General features: G+C 46.8%; 1 protein-coding gene across 6 annotated transcripts in view; it reads left to right on the forward strand.

Moving 5' to 3' along the window:
- The window catches only part of hivep2a (HIVEP zinc finger 2a), a 66,530-nt gene that overhangs the window by 18,516 nt on the left and 30,682 nt on the right, over nt 1–17,332 (forward strand). For 3 of the 6 annotated variants that reach the window (XM_076155106.1, XM_076155103.1, XM_076155105.1), the window contains one exon: nt 9,995–10,051. The exons of 1 other annotated variant lie outside the window; for it this stretch is intronic. The gene's annotated coding sequence lies outside the window, so the exon portion shown is untranslated. Of the gene's footprint in view, nt 1–4,184; nt 4,705–9,994; nt 10,052–17,332 lie in introns of those variants that run through there. 2 more of the 6 variants (XM_076155107.1, XM_076155104.1) reach the window with 1 other exon arrangement.

Here is a 17,332-nt window from a genome sequence, read left to right on the forward strand (position 1 = left end):
CATATCAACATTGTAAAATATTTCAGGATGATATATATTCTTGGGAGATTGCTTTAATTTTACCAACAGCCAATTGTAGGTTGATACTTTTCTCTTCCTAGTGTGTAGATTCCTGGATAAACACGTAAAGTAGTGAGCAGAATCTGCTCACGGCTTTACGTGTTTATCCAGGAAACTAGGAATTCACTACCCAGTGTGACCAGCAGGTGAGATAAGCAAGGTTATCATTGATTTACTGCCTTGCCCTCATAACCCTGACAGAATGGTGTCTATCATAGTGGGTGTGTGTGTGTGTGTGTGTTTGTGTGTGTGTGTGTGTGTGTGTGTGTATGTATTTGTGTGTGTGTATACTGGCATAGCGCTCTGTGTAACACTAAACTGGATACCCCTGATGTCTCTGGGACTAAAGTGGCTTCAGTGGAACACACATTGCTGGACCGTCCCCGGGGACAACCCTGAATAATTTCAGCTTGGCGGGGCAAGCCTGGGCTGGCTGAGGGGCTGAGGGACAACCGAACAGACAGAAATACAAACACAAACACACACACACACACACACACACACACACACACACACACGCACACACACACACACACACACACACACACACACACACATTTGCCATTACAGTTGCACTGAAAGGCATTAAGGCAGATTTACTGCCATGGGTGTATTACTACCTATATTTATGGATTTGAAATACTTAGTGTGTCCTGATTTGAGGCAGCTTGTTTTGATTTGGGGGTTTTGCAGTTAGATTTGTTGTTTTCAAATGAGGAACACACGTGTAGATGTGTGTGTGTGTGTGTGTGCGTGTACTAAAGTGCTTGCTGCTGGGAATTCTGCTGGCATACAGTATGCATGTGTGTGTGTGTGTGTCATGTTATGAGTGGGAAGCCCCTGTACACACACGGAGACTTCTATTAAAGAAACGCTAGACTTCTGTTAATGAACTGTGTGTGTGTGTGTGTGCGTGCGTGCGTGTGTCCGTGCATGCGTGCATTCGTGTGTGCGCGCTGTGCCACCCCCAGGGGCCGACAGGTGCTGCTGGCAACACGAAACCCTGCAGAGAGAGAGAGAGAGAGAGAGAAAGAGAGGGAGCGCAAGAGAGGATGTGAAGTGATGAGAAAGGGGGAAAGTGGGTAAGAAAATTAGAGAAGAAGGGAGACATAAACATAGACGAAAGGATGGAAGCAGCAAGTATTGTTAAGTAGGATTTGTTACTGTTTATGTTGTTTCATATTCTAAAAAGTGGAATTATTTGAGGAGTTCAAATGCTGTATGTGTTAGTTTCAGTGTAAACTTTAGTAATGTATAGAATCAGCCGTTACACCTCCAAGCATGGACTTTGATTAACCTTTGATACTGCGGCTGAACACAGAGAGAAGGGAGGGACGACTGAGACAAAGACAAAGACGGAGAGACAGAGAGAGAGATAGACAAATAGATCTGATTCACTGCTGCAATCAACGACAGCTGGCCTGTGTGTCTACGTGTGTGTGTGTGTGTGTGTTGTCTAACACTCAACTGGGTCCCCCTGTGGCTTAGAGACTTAAATGGGTTTTCGCTCTCTTTCTGCCTCTCTGTCTCATTGATTGGTATTGAATTCAGCCGATTGATTCTGTCACAGGGCTGGTTGTTGGATGGAAAACACAGCCGAATGCACTCAAAATGTCCCTCCCCCCCTTTGTCGTATTTACAGGACAGGGCGAGAAGATGTGATGTTTGAGGTCGCGCAACACTTCCGTGCCGACCTGTTTGTAATCGCCGTCAGCTCTCGCCACGTCCTTTTCCTAAACAAGCAACAAGTCATGTGTATTTGTAGTGTGTTGATTGTAGGCCCAACAAGAGTATAGTGAGCATGTTTCAGCTTTGATCTGTTGGAACCATTTTCATAGTGCCCCACAGTTTGAGAACCACAGCTTTAAGAAACAAACACCACACACAATTTAACCAAAGTGAGCTGAAGCAGAAACGTTATCGTGGTTGTAAGCAAGTTGATGTTTCAACACAAGTCCGGTTCACCGAAGTCACACACACTCTGCCCGCCTCCGGCCCTGTGTGGGGTCCCCCAGGGTGCTGCTCCGGGAAGCACCTCGTGTCAGGGCCACGCCGCCTTTCCCATGATGCTTCGTTTAGTGGAAAGGGCTGCTTTCCCATTTTATCTGCTCCACTTCCCAAGCGACTATGCCTTTTATAGAGCTGTGTGTGTGTGGTTGTTTGTATTATTTTATAGGTATGCTTAGAGGCATGTACATGTGTGTGTGGTCGTGCGTAGTGTGCATATATTTGCGTAAAAAAATGATGGTGGAGCTTGCAGGTATGCAAGCATGCTGGAGTGTTTTTATGTGTATTTCATTCTGCAGATTTGTGTGTGTGTGTGTGTGTGTGTGTGTGTGTGTGTGTGTGTGAGAGAGAGAGATGAGTAATTGCATTCATACTCAACTTTTTTATAAAGAGGACAGTTGTAAGAAAATCTTAAGTAAACTCTTTGGAATTATCTGGATTTGGGCCTTAATTCCTGATCAAACACTGTGGCATCTTCAGCAAACTAACCAAAATAGACAAATACAAACTGCACTGATGAGGAAATAATAGCACAAACATTCACGATCCAGAGCTTATAAAGAAGTGAACATCTGGTTTAATGACAAGTGGGCGAGAGAAGGAGACAGAAATAAAATAAAATAAAATAAACTGTGTGAAAGGAAATAAAACCAAAAAGTGAGACGATAAAGAGACAAAGAGCGAGACGGTGCCTGGTCGAAGACGAGGATGAGACGCTCCCAGCCATATTTAATCATCAAATATTAATGCAGTAAAGATGGAATACAGGAAATTAATATTCCCCCATTAACAAAGACGAAGAGTAAGTTGGGGCTTGTAACGGCCGCGGAAGACAAACGCTCGCCATTCATCGCTTTACGTTCTGATCTTTACCAGCCGGTTCGAATTGATTACGAGACTCAAAAAGGGGTCAGTCTTCGCCCTCCATCGGAACCTGAACGCATCACACTACTCACTCACTCTCAAATTGTCCCCGTCGTGACTTTTTTAAGGTAGCAACTCGCCGCCACCACACTCTCCGCCCTCATTGGACACTGGACGCACAACGTCACTCACTTGCTCTGTCCCCGTCGTGACTTTTTCTTAAGGTAGTAACTCGCCGCCACCTGCTTAGGAAAAACAAAAACAATGTCGTAAAAAGTCGTAAAAAAGGCTCGTTAATATCAGCGGTCGTGCGGTAATTTGAACTATATTACGATGTGTTTTAAAGTTGTGTTGTGTTTTTGAGTACTTATACCCGCCGTGAACCAACGCTGACAAGTTGAAGCTGTTACCAAGGCTTTAATTGAAACTAATCGACTCAAATGACGCTCTAATGTATGGACCAACTCCCTTTTACGGCGGCGTCCACCCTCATCCTCACGGCGAGTGATGCTGACGAGGTGGGTTATAAATTTATATTCTTAGTTTTGACCAAGGCCCAAATATGATATGGAGTATTTATGACTGCGTCTGTTTCGTAAGAACAACGCGTATATAATGTTTTATTCTTTTGTTCTCTCTTTCTGAAACTCTCCGAATTGATCAAACTGCACAATATGAAACAATATCGCATGTTAAATATTAATTAGTGTGTGTCGTGTGAGGGAAAGAGATAGCGGGCATGTACATGTAGTCTTCATAATTCATACATCTGTGTGTCTGTCTGCCCCTCTGTGTGTGTGTGTGGCAATACATAATACATAGTGTATACATCAGTGTTAAATCAAGCTTGGGGCGAGCAATGCTGAGGTTTGCAAAACTCCTGCACTGTTAAAACACACACACACACACACACACACACACACACACACACACACAACTTTTACACTGTGTGGGACTGTGTGTGGTTTCATTGTATTGAACGCTTTACAAACGCCTTGAAGTTACCTTAGCCCCTCAGTCTGCTGTCTTCTCACAATTAAAGGATGTAATCGTTTTTAAAGTATTTATTTTTAACCGTAAATAGAGGTTCACTAATTTCTACATGTAAAGAGTTTTGGCTAATATGTAATTATTATTATTATTTTTTAGAATAAGCTGTTAAAGTGATGGGGCGACAGTGTTATCTGTATTTTGGTGTGTGTACGTTTGTGTATTTACGTACGTGCGTGGTCGTCCCTGCAAAAGTGCCTTGTGTGTTGGCCCGGCGCCGTCCCCCCAGCTGGGGCCCCTCCATCTATTTCTGGCTCTGCGTCACGCCTGGGCTTTACTCCTGTGGCAAGAGGAGTGTTTCTCTAGGGCTCCCACTCTGCTACACACACACACACACACACACATACACACACACTTACACGCACACACGCACGCACACACACCTTCTGACACATACACACATTCACACACACACACACACACACATTCACACATACCGAGTGAACGAGCGAGCAAACCCAGATGTAAACACACACATACACTGAGTGACGGACAGAGGCATGGATGTACGCTGGAGAGCTGGACCTAATGGGAGTTTAACTTGAGTGCACCAGTGTGTGTGTGTGTGTGTATGTGTGTGTGTGACAGAAACAGAGCGGGAGAGAGAGTGAGAGTGTGTGTGTGAGAGAGAGGGTCTGCCGGTGTGTCTGTTACCGTGGCAATGGAAGGAGGGAGTGTGAAAACGGAGGAATGCTGTCGTGATGGAGGGAGAAAGTCCGCCAGGTTGGTCTGATCTATCTATCTATCTATCTATCTATCTATCTATCTATCTATCTATCTATCTATCTAACTTCTTTCTTTCTTTCTTTCTTTCCTTCCGTAGAAGTCTGCTAAGCGTGCTTTCCTGCCTGTGTGTGTGTGTTTGTGTGCGCGCGTGTGTGTATGTTGCAGCCAAGCAGGGGGATGTCCTCCTCGGCTGTTGTCGTGGCGATGCAGCAGCCGTGAATGACAGCATGTGGCGTGTATGATGTGTGTGTATCTATTTCTCTGCGTGTGTGTGTGTGTGACCAGTGTAACTGTGACATAAGAAACTTAAGAAATCTGCCTTTCATTTTCTGTTCTTCTCTCTCTCTCTCTCTCTCTCTCTCTTTTCTCTCTTTCACCCTCTTCCTGTTACACTCTCGCTCTCTTTCTCACCCTCACACCCTCTCTTGTCTGTCGCTTCTTTCCTCCCACTTCTTTTTCTCCCTCCATTTCTACTTTTTCGCCTCCTCTCTCCTCTCCTCCTCTCCCTCCTCTCTCTATCCTCTATCTGCTCTTCCTCCCCTCCCTCTGTGTTTTTCTCCCCTCTGCTACTTTTCCTTTCTCTTTCTCTCTCTAACCCCCATCGCTCATCACCCGTTACTCTCTCCCAGGGCGCTGCTGTTAATGGATAGGACGTACACACACACACACACACACACACCAACACACTCACACAGGACAGCTGACTGTCTCACACAGTGGTGTCAGTTCCCTCCATTAAGCAAGGGTGGCCATCTCAACACACACACACACACACACACACACACACACACACACACACACACACACAGACACACACGCTTGCACAGACTTTGTTGGTCGTCTTGTTGTGCCTTGAGAACAGTGATTTACAAGAACTGTTCTGTGTGTGTGTTTGTGTGTGTGTTTGTGTTTTTATGCCTTGTGTCACCCTCAGTGCTGGAACCTCCTCTGCATAACAAGCTAGTACACACACACACAGACACACACACACCAACACACGGACAATGTGAACGATGGGATACTCCTATGCTTCTCCTCTCCTCTCCTCTCCTCTCTTTTGTTTTTGTGTGAGTGTGTGACTGTGTGTGAGGGGCATCACCCTCACCCTAACCCTTTGGAATGACTTTTATTCCACTCTTAAGGAGTTTGTCGGTTTAATTTGACTTTCAAGTCTTTAAAATAGGCTTTTATTTGACCGTAACTGACGCAGCGGCTGCGGATTTGGGAGGAAGGACAGCGAGACGGAGTGAAAGAATGGAAAAGACGCAGCTGTGTGATTTATTCTTCAGGAAGGTCCCAGAAGCAGACGAGTAGGCTGGATGACAGACAGTAAATAGTGTGCGCGGGAAGACACATAAAAAGACACAAAAACACAGAGGACAGACAGGCAGACAGACAGGCGGTCAAAGACAAAGACAGGAATATATTTATAGAAGTACATGAGCCGATATGCAAATAGAGAGCCGGGCGGATGAGCGGATACAGGGGAAAGCAGGGAAGTAAGCCGAGAGACGGGTAGACAGACAGGCAGACAGACAGACAGTCGCTCCAGTCCTCTGCTGCGGCGTAGGAAGTCCTGCCGCTCCGCCAAGTGTGTTAAACCGTTTTTCCATTCACAAATTCTCAGACAGTGAAGTGTGCTGCTTCTGCCACTGGTATGTGCGTGTGTGTGTGTGTGTGTGTGTGTGTGTGTGTGTGTGTGTGTGTGTGTGTGTGTGTGTGTGCGTGCGTGTGTGTGTGTGTGTGCAGTATGTGACGCTCACGGTCGGATGAGCAGGCGATACGGACACAGTCGACTGATTTGACTCGGATGCCGATGTAAAGTCCCAGTTAAAGTTCTCCGAATGGGAATTTCAATTTCAACTTATACGTCAAATATCAGCAACAATGCAGCTACAGTAAACAGTATTGAACCAACAATGGCCCCAAAAACTCCACTTATTGTTCATTTAGTAGTCTGCTGGATGGTTGGTGTCCATATTCTAAGCTAAGCGGCCATTTTACTTAATTTAATAACAGTCCGGGTGGTGTTGTTGCCCGTCTCGCTCTCCGTATCTCCAATCTGACCCATATTTGAGTGTCACTGTGTGTAGTAACTCAACCACCAGACTCCTGTTACCAAACACAAGTTGTCTTCCTCTCAGTATCCTTAACAAACACACGCACGCGCGCGCACACACACACACACACACACACACACACACACACACACACACACACACACAGAGGCAGGTGGCTGTATCACCTTGATGTCCAGTGTTACAACGCTGACTCCCCCTCTCTCTCTCTCTCTCTCTCTCTCTCTCTCTCTCTCTCTCTCTCTCTCTCTCTCCCTCTCTCTCCCTCTCTCTCTCTCAGTAGGTAGGTATAAGCCCCCTTACACCTTCTGTGCTGCAAACACTGCCAGGGCCTCACACACACACACACACACTCACTCCCCCGCACACACACATGCACACACAGCAGGTAGAGGCAGCGTTCCGCCGACTACGGTTGCCTGGCAAAGCGAGCTTTCCGACGGTGGGAGAGGGACGGACAGAAGGAGGTTGGGATGAAAATAGAAGCTGGGATGGAGGAGGGCGAGGGAGGCATCAGGGATAGAGGGGGCGGGCGGTCAGGGGTAACGGACGGGTTGAGGGATGTCGCAAGTGGAATTAAGGAAGCGACATAGGGATTTTAGCCGAGCTTGAGGAGGTGAGAACGGAGTTATGTCAGAAAATAAACGAGGCATTGCGAGGAAAAGGAAGGGGGGTGGGTGAAGAGGAGAGTGTGGGAAAGAGGTAGTGATGGAAGGATGGAGGGAGCGATAAGGGTGGAGGCAAGGGGTGAAAGATGGAGAAGGGAAGAGGAAGTGGCAGCGTCCCATTCCGTTCCTCTCCTCTCCTTTTGCTCCATTTCCCGTCATCTGGTCCCCGACGCTGTTTCACCATGTTTTTTTTTTAATGTTTTTTTTCAGAAACTTGTCGCACAAACCTCGGCAGCATGTTTAACAACACACTCCTGATTCATTTGGAAGGGCTCCGAACCTCCTCCCCTTCCCATACAAACTGAGAGAGAAGCCATAAAGGGGCCCAGAGCTGTAAAGACATGGAAACTTATTAGAGTTAACTATTCTCTCTCTCTCGTTCTCTGTGTGTGTGTGTGTGTGTGTGTGTGTGTGTGTGTGTGTGTGTGTGTGTGTGTGTGTGTGTGTGTGTGTGTGTGTGTGTGTGTGTGTGTGTGTGTGTGTGTGTGTGTGTTGTGTGTGAGGTTGGAATGTGGAGGCTCGTAAGTCACCTCTGATTTTCCACTCCCGCTGGGACACATCCCATTATCAGTTTTATATGAAAGTAGGAAATTCCTCTGTGGTCTCTCTCTCTCTCTCGCTCTCTCTCTCTCTCTCTCTGCTTGTGTGTGTGTGTTTCTGTGTATATGTGTTTGGTAGGAGGCTGTGTGTACTGCTGTGTATCTGTGCCCTTGTGTGTATGTTATGTCTGGCTTAACAGTGGAATAAGAAGCGGGTATTCCCCTCCCACACCTCCATACAATGCAGTATTGGTTAAAAAAGCTTCCTGATATTCCAGAAAGTTTTCCATGTTTTCATTTTTATTCATTTTTGAGTTTTGGCGATTCTCTGCTTGTTTACGTGAACAGATAACTTGTTAGTGTATTATCAGCGAATAGTAGAACGGTTAGTTGGTCAGTTGACCAGATGAGTACAGAATTCCCAGAGTGACAGGGAATTTTCAGGAGTTTGGAAGGACAAAAGAGAAATGCGGAAGAAACAAGAATAGAATAGAAACATTTCTTTATTCCTTTATTCCCCCAGTCCACACAGTGGAAAATCCGCTGAGGAATATTCCGCTCCCCTTACTTTTTCCCTTTCCCGTCTGTACCTGCTTCCTGTCTTTCTGCCCTCCGGTTTGGAAGCCAGGTAGGAAAAGGAATGAAAAAAGTAGCGGGATGCGATTAGCGTTGGGCCCCGGCGTGTCGCACTGCTCATAAAGTCGTCTCCGTTTTTATTAGCCGGTACAAAGACGGAATTTTCTTTTCATTCATCCATCAGCCGACAGATTCTCAAGTTCACTCGATTCCCAATCCTCTCCCACTTTGGAATCTGAATATGCGATTTAGGGAAAAGAGAGCGAGAGAGACTCCAAATGATGTCTTGGTTACCTGCCAAACCTGGCTGGTGGAGTAGACGGACCGGGCTGCCAGAGTTGGGCTGGTGGCTGGTGGTAAACTTTCCCACCCCTGCAGCCGAGGATTCCAGATGTTGCGGATTCGAATCCAACTGGTGACCTTGTTGCATGTCATTCCTCCTCTCCTCTCCTCTCCTCTCCTCTCCTCTCCTCTCCTCTACTCTCCTCTCCTCTCCTCGGAGTTTAATCGTTCCTTTCATGGCCTTTCATCACCACTGCTTGTTTATCCGGACAGGTCCAGATTAAGTTTGAACGCTGGAGGGTTTGACTTCCCAGAGGAGTTGCCGGTTAGGTGCCCTTGAGCAAGGCACGTCGAAGTCATGCAAAAGATTTTCCAATTTTTCTCCAGATTTTTGTGTTCGTACTTATCTTGAAGTGTTGTGCTTGAACACATCAAGAACAGCCTCGTCCCTTGTGCATGCGTGTGCGCGGGTGTGTGTGTGTGTATGTATGGATGCGTGTTTTGACAGACATGAAACAGAAAAACAGTGTCATGGTTTTTCCCTGCCCTCCTCCTGGCAGACTGGAGCAAACGAGCAACTTGGAAAAATCTCATCTTAATACCCCAGTGTGTGTGTGTGTGTGTGTGTGTGTGTGTGTGTGAGCCTGTCCATTTGCTGCTGTGTGTGTATTCATGTTTTCCACCCATTACGTTGTGTGTGTGTGTGTGTGTGTGTGTGTGTGTGTGTGTGTGTGTGTATACAGTACAGTGTGTGTATGGATGTCGCTGCCGTTTTCCGTTTGCCGTGTTTGTGTGTAAATGTGCGTTTCCGTCCTCTGCACATGCTGAAGCGTGTGGCTGAGAGACGGTGAAACCAGATGAATTGAAGGAACTTTAATTCTCTCTCTCTCTCTCTGTTTGTGTGTGTGTGTGTGTGTGTGTGTGTGTGTGTGCGCTCTGCCTCACGCCTTCAGTGAACAATCCCTTCGCTATGTCCTGTTTATTTCCTGTTTCGATAGCGACCGGTTTCCCCTTTCGATACTTACATTGGCGCCTGCACACACACACACACACACCTGCACTCAAACGCAAACAAATAGGTATGTAACCCCCCCCACACACACACACACACTCATGACCTTTCCGTTTGTGTGTCCTCCTATAGGAAGTTCCCATGAGGAGACTTTCTGTCAGGATTCCCGGAGTGTGTGAAGACCTCCAGGTAAGCTTTGACACCCCCGACGTCCTCATTTGTCACCACTTTGTCGCCATAGCAACTGACGCGTCCCCTACGCTCCCGTTTCCATTTCCCGGTCGGCGTCCTTAAACTCTTCCCAGCTCCCATACATTTCCAAGCTGGGAACAGTCGCTTTGCCGGCCGCGCATTGGCGACGGGAACTTTTTCTTCCCTGGAAAAAACGCACGGAAAAATGCCTGGAGATGAGTCATGACTTTTAAATTTAGCCCCGGTGTTTGCTTTATGTTCACGTCAGCGGCCATTTCTGATGATAAACAGCGGAGTGGAGGGAGGTCAGACCGCTTCAAACTGCTCTCTCCGCCGCTTCTTGACCTTTCTATCGTGTTTGCCCATGCAAAGATCAACATATAGATGCGTTTGAGGTCGGCGGTTTGCGAGACCGTGTGTGTAGACGGCGGAGGGTTTATATGTTATATGTTTATATGGTCTGACTGGTTTCTGAGCTGGGTTCTGAATGCGGCAGTAAAAAGGACAAAACGGAGAAAGTTGAATTCCACGAAATAGTTTTGGAACAGCAGGAACGGAGCGGAGCGGCGACAGGATTCAGATGTGACCACATTCAGGAATGGGGGGAGTCTGCTGTAACACACACACACACACACACACTCACATTTTATATCACTTTATTTATATCCATATGTAGAAAAAGTGAACAGAGGAACGCAAACCTGAAAAGAGTTATGGATACATGAGCAGTTTTTCCTCCATACTTAACGACTGACACAAGCACACACACACACGCACACACACATTCCAAAAGGCCAAGTAACTGGGATTGTTTTGGTCCGGACTCTTGACTCTGTGGTGGACACACAGAATAAGTTTGAAAGGATTGTAAGGAGAAGTTACCTGCTTCTCCCATTGTCTCTCACTCTCTCTCTCTGTCTTTCTCTCTCTCTCACATACACACACACAAACCACAATGTAAACATTACCCAGAGTTATTCAGTCACGAAAATTCCAAAAGATAACACCAAATAACAAATCAGTGCCCCACAGAGTGTCGCAACCAGGAATCGCATTCTTGGTTTCCAAAGAAGTAAAGAGCACGGGTGTATGATGGCTTCAAGCATTGTGAACACACACACACACACGGATACACACACACGGATACACACACACGGATACACACACGGATACACACACACACACACACACACACACACACACACACCGAGCTCTTTGGCTTTCAGCTGTGTCTGTTATGTGCCAAGGCGATGAAACAATCTGTGCGTGCGTCTTACAACATCATTCTTCGCCGCTCCGCCTCCATTCAAGCCGAGACACGGCCGCGGAGAGATAAAAATAGAACCTTGCTGACCTCTTCCTCTCCCTTGCTCTTCATCCTTCTCACCCTCTCTCTCGCTCTCTCTGGCCCTCGTCCTCCTAGCCGTCCTCCCCTCTGATATTGTCGCAGCTGTCTCGAGCCCCGGTCTGTAGGGCGATCCAGTTCAGGCTTCACGGGGGGGGGAGGGAGGACGGGGGTTCCGCGCCATTTATTCATGGGGGGAAAATGTGCTTTTCATCAACGCACCGGCAACACAATTACACCATCACAATAAACAAAAATAGATTTCAGTGACTCACCAGTGAAATCTGGTGAGGAGGTTTGTTTGTTACGCCATTGTTGCAAATTTGCGGTTTTGGCGTTGGGATAAACGTGTCAAACAGTTTGAACTGGCTCAAATTACGGGACACCACAGTATTTGGATGGAGCTAAACAGCTAAATATCCCCCCCCCCCCCTCTCCCCCGACCCCCATCTACTCAAATGGAATTGCGCGTTCGCATGTGGACGGAGCAACGAAACGCACGCAACGCAAACAGGTGGCGGGCAGCTGGGAGAGAGAGAGAGAGAGAGAGAGAGAGTGAGCGAGAGAGAGAGAATGTAGCTTTAAACTAGCGGCGAGTATTGAAAATATTAACTCGTAAAAACATTGCATTGTTGTGGAAGGAGAGCGAGGGAGCGGCTGCTGCCAATTAAGGCCTCGGCGAAAGCGTACGCAGCCCTTCTTCTTCTTCTTCTTCTCCCTCCTGCACTCTGTAGACATCTCGGTGCGTGTTTGGAGTCATAGGGTCGGTCAATAGGAGGCAATGGACTCGGCCTGCTTCCTTACTCTGCGAAAGTGACGATTTACAGAGGGCGGCGAGCCATTGAACGCATCACTGATGTGGTAATAACTGGGTCCTGACCTCAGAGGCCGTTTTCTCTTCTTCTTCTTCTTCTTCTTCTTCTTCTTCTTCTTCTTCTTCTTCTTCCTCTTCTTCTTCTTCTACTTCATGTACTGTGTAAATTAGTCATCTCACAGCTGACAATTTGCGACAAACTGGCAGGGTCACCAGGCGGTCTCTTAGTTTCCACGGTGACCCAATATGAACATGTTAACTCACTTTGTCCACAAAGTAACTGGCAAATTTGTAAGTGCATGAAAATGATTAAAATGTTTTCCCTGGTGTAGCTGCAGAGCACATGGTAGTGTGTGTGTGTGTGTGTGTGGACATACTTTATGATTATTGTTTTGTCCCAAAGCAGCTGTTAGATTGTCTTGCTTTGTGTCCTCTGTTATCCTATATCTCTCTCTCTCTCTCTCTCTCTCTCTCTCTCTCTCTCTCTCTCTCGCTCTCTCTCTCTCGCTCTCCACCCCTCCCTCCCTCGCTCGGTCAAGCTCGAGCAGCAGCCGTCGTTGTGGCTGTGTCAAAGCTGCCTCGCCAAGGCCATAAAACGACATAACAATCTGGAACATGTGTATGCCTGTGTGTGTGTGTGTGTGTGTGTGTGCGCGTTGGGCGTGTGTGTGTGCGTGTGTGTCGATATGTGTGTATTTCCCATCAGCCCTGGTCACCCTTACCCAACCCTTTTCCCAGAATCCACCACTGACTCACTACGACTAAATGACCAGTCAGCTGTTTGAACCAAAGGAATGAAAAACAGGAACCCGTCATGTGATAGTGACGAACGTGTCGCACCTTTCAAGGTATTTGCTTCTTTTTTTTGGCGCGGCCCAACTCGTAGAACCGGAACGGCGGCTCCCTGGCGTGTTTTCACTCGTTAAGGTAAACAGCAGCACGGGGGCCACACCCTCAGGCCACCGCTAAAGAGTCAAGAGTTTATCTCGAGGAAATTGTGGCGGTGATGTTTTTGTGTAAGCTTGGAGACAACGGAGGCGCGATGACATGCAAACACAAGCGCTGACATGTGACACACACCATCTCACACACAGTAATGGTTTCGATTCACGTCTTTAAACCAAAGCAGCACTCAGACGTATGGAGGATCCCATATGTTACATGAGGACACAACATATGGTAAACATGTGAGAGGATTTTTATGATTGGCAGTTACGGCTGCCATCTTTAAAAGAGGGAGTGATTATTGGTACCTACTGACGGCTTTGATGGTCTGGCTGATTTGTGCATCGGCGTAAACTCCGTCGTCACGCCTCACACCTGTGTTCTTGATTCTGATTGGTCGCAACAAAACAAAAGCTGACGTCAGTTTCGGTCTGTAACTCACGTGACGTGTACATGGAGTGTTTTCAAATTGGCCTATCAGAGCGCCTGATATTGAGTTTGACGAGTCAATCGAATCCATAAATGCCGATCTTGTTTCTTTATCAATTCACAACAAGGGTTTATTGAGTGTGTGTGTGTGTGTCTGTGTGTGCTGCATCTTAGTTCCAGCGTGATCATGAGCATACTCTTCATCTGTGTAGATATCCAGTGTGTGTGTGTCTGTGTGTGTGCGCGTGTGTGTGTCAGAGACAGCATGACGCCCAGGCCCCTTTTCTCAGAGAAGCTGAAGCGTGAACGGCTGATTGTCACCATGGTGATGCGGAGGCCCGCTTTCCACACCTGCAGTCATCATACCCTATCTGCGACGTCGGTGTGTGTGTCACACTCACACACGCACACACACTGACTGACTGACGCCGAAATGAACGGTGCTTTCTGCCGCACGCTTAAAATCTAAAGGTGACGGAAGCTCGGATTTACCTGATCTCTCGCGTGACTTGAATGCGGCGTCACAACGAACACAACAAGCCGAAGAGCAGGAACGAACGACAGCGAGACGGAGGAGAGTGACATCCCTCCATCCTAGAGTAGAGGTGCCAAAAGGTCACAACCGGATTCTCTCCTCAAACTGCGTCTGTGTGTCTGTGTTTGTGTGTGTGTGTTTCACAGCATGTGTTTTCCATCTGGTTCCACCCAGTCCCTCAACACTGAGTTCATACTGACCTTTTTCCCTTCCTTTTTCCTTCTTTCTTTCTCTCTTTCTTTGCTCTTAACAGCCTTTTTTCTCCCTCTACCCCCCCCACACCTCCTTTGCTTTCATCAGTGTATCAGTGTAACACAACACCTTGACCCCACGCTCCTCGCCGTGTGTGTTTGAGTGCACGCGCGCCTGTTTGACACTGTGATGTCATCGCCTTAACTTTCCCCAACTAGATTCCACATTCATACAGTCATCCCCTCTCTCTCTCTCTCTCTCTGTCTCTCGCCCACTCTCTCTCTCTCTCCCACTCGCGTCCCCTGCATTGTTGGAGATATAAATATGAGTCGGGTTTGTGTTGCATTAAGGGGGCTAAGATTTGAATTACGTGATCGTTTTAATTTGCGTTTTGAACTTCGAAGCGAGCAAAGTGTCATTTCCAAACACCTCTCATACAATTTCCCCTCGTTACAAATGCACCGATCTGCCTTTATCTTCCTCCGTTTGAAGATTCGGACTTTACCACGGCCGCCTCGCCGCCGCCAGAGAATTCCTGAAACACAATTGGAAACAAGTGGAGTTACCTCACTGCTTTTGGCAGACACGCGTTTCACTTCGCTTCGAGGGGAGAAAGAACATTGCAAAACTGGACCAAATAATTTGTCTTAATGGATCACGTGTAATTGTTCTTTGGAACATCGGCGCATTCCTCAACTCCTCGTTTTCAGCGATGGGAACATGCACAGACACCAGGTTTGTCCAAAGGTCGCTGGTAAGATTGTTAGCTCCTGTGTTTCCTAATAACACAATACCATCCGGTGATTCGGCTCCGATTGATCCTGTTTACAATGCGATGGTCAGCTGCATTCACTTAACTTCCTCCTTCTTTTTTTTTTGTTGTTGGAAAGCATGTTGAAGTTATCATCGGTAACATTAAACAACGACCTCACCCTTTCGTCTTAACATAACATCCAGAGACTGTCTGTGTAAATCATTTAAAGTACGACATTTAATCAATCGGAATAACACAACGCATTCCAAACACTTATTGGTGTTGCGGCCTCGTGAGATAGTCGTGGCAATACATCACACAAGTACAGTTCAGATATGAAGATTCCTGTGAGACGAACGCATTGTGTTTTTTTTTGCTTTCATTTGAACTTAGTTGTCGTAACTTATTCACTAACTTACATCAGATGAGGCACCGGAGGCTCTGTGTGTTGCACAGCATGGATAAACTAGGCCAATGTGTAGTGACTGTGGGTGTGAACCGGTTCACCACTCCACTGTCACCTCCTCCCAAACACCAAAAAGGGCGTGCAGGGGTTTTTGTGGGGGTCATCGTTGGCCGGAGCGTGAAGACGCCGAGGCTGAGGCAAAGAACTTATCAATCAACCCCTCGGTGTGTACAGGGAGGGTGGGTTAAAGTAACTCCGGCCTTATCTGCAGTTAGTGTTACTTTGGAGAAAGGTGCCCCGCGGTGAGACAGTACAGTAAAGAAGGAGAGACATAGTTTGACCCTTTGGGCGTTCCATATATTTACAACTTCCGAGGTCGGAAGTTGGAGCTTACGAGGAGCACTTGAAGGCAGCATCAGTCTTCTCATGTACTCCCTCAGTGTCTGCTGTCTCCCTGAGCGCTATCATTCTTCCCATTCAGCTTCCTGCCCTATAAATATTTGAGCAGCCCCATTAGAGAGTGAGGTAATCTTAACACACACACACACACACACACACACATATGCATACACACGAAGGCTTCCATTAAGGCGTAGTAGTGCCTAATAGCCTTGTAGGAGCGTTAGGCCCTGAAGCTTACTGGCTAATTAAGAGCGAAACAGGTTTAACGAGTTTAGACTGTTCATTAAGCTAGAAACCTGATTAATTAACAGTCGACTGGGAGAGTTTCTTAATGAGTCGAGTGATTAATTAAAACTACAAATGACAGAAGTGTAACTTTAAATGGAGAAAAAGGTGAGGAATGATTACTACCACCGGAAGGATGGGAAGAAAGAGGACAGAGGGAGGTGGGGGAGAGAGGGAATGGAGATTGAGGAAGAGAGGGAATCGATGGAGTAAGGAATGGGAAAGGATAAGAGAGGGGGTGACTGAGGGAAGGGAGTGAAAAGAAGGGCGAGGGGGAAGGAAAGTCGAGAGACGAGAGAGAAAGGGATAAAAAGAAAGTGACAAAAAATGAAAGTGAAAGTAGAGAAAGGGATGGAAGAAGAATAAGGGTGAGAGAGGATGAGGAAGAGAGAGAGAAAGAAAGACAGAGACTGTTCTAATGTAGATGACCAGAAACGGATGAAACAGAGAGACAGAGCGACAGACATAGAGAGAGAGAGAGAGAGAGAGAGAGAGAGAGAGAGAGAGAGAGAGAGAGAGAGAGAGGGGAGGTAGCAAATAGACACCAAGTTTTAAAAACAAAGGGTGATTGTAGAGAGTAAAACAAAAGCTTAATACAAGATATGTTCTCTCGTGTTCCCCCCATACACACACTCACACACACGCACACACACGCACACATCCTTAACTGTTAGCTCTTTGTATGCGGCGATGCAGAGGCCGAGTCGTGTGATTTCTGCCCTCACTCGCCGGATATCTGAAACCGAAGGAATTCGACCTCGAATAAACAGTCAGAGAAACTCGAGGCGCCGCTGAAATAAAGACAGAAAAGTGCACAAATTAAAAAAATAAATTAAAATAACCCTCCTCCCCAAAAAAACAATTTTAAAAGCCTGTATTTAGTTTTATTGTATTTGTTTGGAAACTGGAAGCCTGCTTATAAAAGCCAGTGTGTGGGTGTGTTCCGCTGAAAGTCACATAAAACACTCCGACTTGTTCACAGTTTGGAATATTTATCTGTTTTTACTTCAGTTTATCTCAGTTTCAACTGTTTTGAATGGAGTCTTGTTTTTGAGAGCAGGGTAGGAGAGAGAGAAGAGGGCGAAGAGTGCAAAGGAGGAGGTGGAGGAGAGAGAGGAGAGGAGGAGGAAATGAAAAATGGAGGAATGAGGGAAGAGAAGGAGACGGGGAG

Source organism: Genypterus blacodes, unplaced genomic scaffold (genome assembly GCF_046128005.1).
Source record: "Genypterus blacodes isolate CSIRO-AG114 ecotype Tasmania unplaced genomic scaffold, CSIRO-AGI_Gbla_v1 ptg000064l_1, whole genome shotgun sequence".
In the NCBI taxonomy this organism is placed as follows: Eukaryota; Metazoa; Chordata; class Actinopteri; order Ophidiiformes; family Ophidiidae; genus Genypterus; species Genypterus blacodes.